Source organism: Malus sylvestris, chromosome 7 (genome assembly GCF_916048215.2).
Source record: "Malus sylvestris chromosome 7, drMalSylv7.2, whole genome shotgun sequence".
Taxonomy (NCBI): Eukaryota; Viridiplantae; Streptophyta; class Magnoliopsida; order Rosales; family Rosaceae; genus Malus; species Malus sylvestris.
The window spans coordinates 20247864-20252020 of NC_062266.1; the positions used below are offsets into that span (position 1 = coordinate 20247864).

Sequence of the window (4157 nt, forward strand, 5' to 3'; positions counted from 1 at the left end):
TGGGGAACAAGCATTTAATTTGTGTTCATTTTAGTATTCAACATGTTTCTTACAATTTATTAAAAAAATAATGCAAAATGATAGTTATCTATTTTTTGTCTAAGTGAGTCGCAACCTAGGCGGGGTGTCTAGGTGTGTCTGGGCAGGCTAGGCGGGTGCCTAGGCGATCTAGGAGGGCACCTTAGAAGGTCTAAGCACCATGTCTAAATTTTCAAACACCTAGGCATTAATCGGGACGGTGACCAGCCGTCTAGCGCCTAGGTGGAGCCTAGGCGGCGCTAGGCGGGGATTTTAGAACAATGATACATGTTAAACCAATCAACGGTTTTGATAACAAATACGATCTTTATGATGAATCGTCTATTTCTTTTATGCATAGGAATGGCTAAAATATCTCCAAATATTTGAATAATTTTTTGTGCGGATGACCTTTTGATGATGATAGAAGAATGAACGATTTCGATTATTATATTAAGATGATAAAAATTTTATAAGTGAAGGACAAGTAAGTTTCTCCATGAGAGGACACAAGCATTATCCATAATTCAATGCTCTCAACACTACCAAATATTGCATCTTATTCAAAACGAGGACGGTGTTGTTTTTTAGTTGAATGAAGTCGAATAGAATCGCCATCAACTTTTTTCCTAGACAATTTTTTTATAGGGAGAAAATTAGACCATTTGTTTATATCTCATTCTATATTCTCTACTCTAGCCTGTACCTAAAATAGAGCTTTGGACATGTCTGCTGCTAAATCATCAGATTACATTGTGTCCATTTATATAGATATCACTAAAGCAATTTTTATTCAAATGAACATAGAGTTACACCTAATTAGAATACATTTTATCACAATCAGAAGTCAATACTCTATATATATTGACTTCTATACATAATTATACAACACATTACACATAGATAGACATAATGCAACAAGTAGCTAGCTAGCTAGACACATTACACTAATTAACTAAGCATCGGACCACGTAATATCTAAGCCACCCCAATTGTCCTCGGGCACGCCCAAGGCTTTCCAAACAGCCTTCGAGGCATCAACAATGTTGTTAGGACAAGGAGGCTGGTAGTCGTGATCTGCATCACATCCCTCAGTAGAGTCACACTCATCGACCACCATCGCCACCACACTACGCCCATTAGCACTAATGGTGATGTTGTTATGGCACCTTTTTCCATGGTTGTACCACCCAGTCGACAATGCAACAACCGGTGTGTTATCATTGTGATACTTGTTGTCACATTCTGATGGACCGCCTCCATCACCGTTTTTCTCAAAACTGTTAAGAGTGAGGTAGGCCTTGGTGCTGCCAGACAGTGGTGGTGAACATTTGTAGGTTGTGTACATTTTTCCGGCCTTACAGCAATCAGAGTCATTCTCCTGGTTGCATTGTCCTGGAGGGGCCTTCCTTCCTCTAATTCTGCCGCTTGGACGACATTGCTGAGCTTCAGTGACCAAGCAAATTGCCGAAAGAAGAAGTATTAATACGGCAATGGATTCTTTGGAAATGAAACTCTTCATTTTCTCTGTTTCTCTCTATCTCTCTAATTGTGCTCTTGTGGTGGATATGCTTGGTTTGATGCATAAAAGCATTTGTGAGTGAGTATATATAGGAACTTCCCAACAACATTATCCTTGGATGTTAGCCGAATGACAAAATTACATTCTGACATGGAAGAAAATTAGTTTTTCTTTGCAACTTGGCTTTGCCAGAACGCAACGATGAAAGAATCATGATGTTTAAATTCAATAAATTATATACACTCTATTAACATGACGGTAACGTCACAGATTATTTTAAATGAAGATTCCACTTACGATTAGGGTTCCTAATACTTTTTTTTGGGGACATGCGATAGCATTTGTTGGTTGAATTGTTAAATGTTTGGGGAGGAGGGAGGGGTGGGGAGGGGATCTGTGGGGAATGAACCCGCACTCCTAACGATCCCCTACCAGGGTGTGTATGCATTATTAATTTTCGTCCCAGTGGTAATGCGCCATTGACGGGTTCCTAATCCTTTTTTTTAATCCTTTTTAATTATGTGCATTTACTAAAAATAAAAGTTTAATACTTTGATTCTACTTGGAGGAATTTTTAATAGAACAAAATAGAAATACTAGGAACTAAAACCAAGCAATAACCTTTAGAATATTACAAGTAAATTGATACTTTGAAATAATTTTTTTTTTTAACAAACGATATTATCTACACTAAAGGAGCAGGGGAGTGGGTTAAGCCTCATGATGGTCTAGCAATAATATGATTCAAATTTACGTTTGACGAGAATCAAACTTAACCTCTCACTTATAAACAGTATTACTAAGTGCCCCTTGGAATAAAGTAAAAACAAACCTATAATACCTTAGAAACAAACACAAAATTCTTAATTACATCCATCTAAAAATTTCCTTTTTCTATTTCACTTTTTGTTTTTCCAATAGCATTTAGAAAGCAGGGCTTAGAAGTTAGGACTATCATAAATAATCCAACTTTTGCACTCAGTAGACTGTGGCTGTTAATATGGTACCATCGATGTTCTGAACATTTGAACGTCAGCTCATGTTGATATTGGAAGAGGTGAGTTTTAGAACAACGAAATTTATTTTGTATTTCAATCTCAAGTTCCAAGCATTACTAGGTTTCAATTTTAGCTTGGTGAGGTTGTTTTTCGTCTTCTTGGGGCAAAAGTTTTGTGAACAACATAAGATTTAGGACGTTTCAAGTTTGGAATCAACCAAGTTCATCTGATACACTAATACATATTCAAATTGGGTACTTAACAGTAATAAAAAAATTATAATTATATGTGTTGCTACAATCACTAAACGTTTCGATATTTTTAATTCTGGCCTTAATTTAGATATTACATTCATGACTTCTTTTTATCTTATTGTGATTAGAAGGCAAGTATGTCTTGACATGAAAGAAAAGCTAAAAAATGACACCTGCTTCAAGGTTTGATCATATTGGTTTTTATTTCACAATAGTCAAAGTATAAGAAAACGAAATTTTAATATATATGTTCGATCACATAATTAAACGAAAGTCAATCCTGTATGTTGGCTTCTTAAACAGTAAAGTACATGAACACAATCCACATTAAACGTAAACGTAAATCAGCAAGCTATAGACCGAAACTAATTAACGTCAGACCAAGTGATATCGAGGCCACCCCAGTTGTACTCAGGCACACCCAAGGCTTTCCAGACAGCCTTTGAGGCATCAACAATGTTGTTAGGACAAGGAGGTTGGTAGTCATGGTCTGCATCACATCCCTCAGTAGAGTCACACTCATCCACCACACTGCGCCCATTACCATTAATTCTGATGTGGTTATGGCACCTATCTCCCTTGCTGTACCATCCGGTGGACAATGCCACAACTGGTGTGTTGTCATTGTAGTATTGGTTGTCACATTCTGATGGACCGCCACCATCTCCATTTTTCTCGAAAACTGTTTAGAGTGAGGTAAGCCTTGGTGCTCCCACCAGACACTGGCGGTGAACATGTATAGGTTGGGTACATTTTGCCGGCCTTGCAACAATCAGAGTCATTTTCCTGGTTGCATGTCCAGGAGGTGCGTTCCTTCCTCTGATTTTCCGCTTGGACGACATTGTTGAGCTTCAGTGACCAAGCAAATTGCTGAAAGCAAAATTACTAATAGAACAATGGACTCCTTGGAAAAGAAACTCTTCATTTTCTCTCTATTTCCTTATGTGTCTCTACGCTAGCTGTGGGATATGCTTGATTTGATGCATAAAAGCATTTGAGGGTGGGTATTTATAGAAACTTCCCAACCAAATTATCCATGGATGTTTGTAGAAAGACAAAATTACATTGTGTCAAAGACGAAAGCTACTAGCATTTTTCTTAAATAAAAAACAAATGAAGAAGAAAATATTTTTTAATTTATTTGACACTCCATCATGATAGGAGCATATTTATGCGACTTAGTAAGCTTGTTTCCTTTCGTTTTCATAGTTATTTGTGTTTATTATAGTGATTTAAGCTACTTTCATGTGTTTGTAGATCCAAATGACAAAGTTGGCAAGAAAGTGCATTTTGGAGCAGTTTTGAGCACTAAATGGATACATGTATGGGTCAAGGTGGATGGACGTTTTTGGAGTTCAAAAGGCT

At 37.1% G+C, this 4157-nt stretch overlaps 1 pseudogene; it reads right to left on the reverse strand.

Annotated features, from left to right (window-relative positions):
* Window positions 1-857: 857 nt before the first annotated feature.
* Window positions 858-3717, reverse strand: LOC126629977 (putative ripening-related protein 5; annotated as a pseudogene).
* Window positions 3718-4157: the final 440 nt, after the last annotated feature.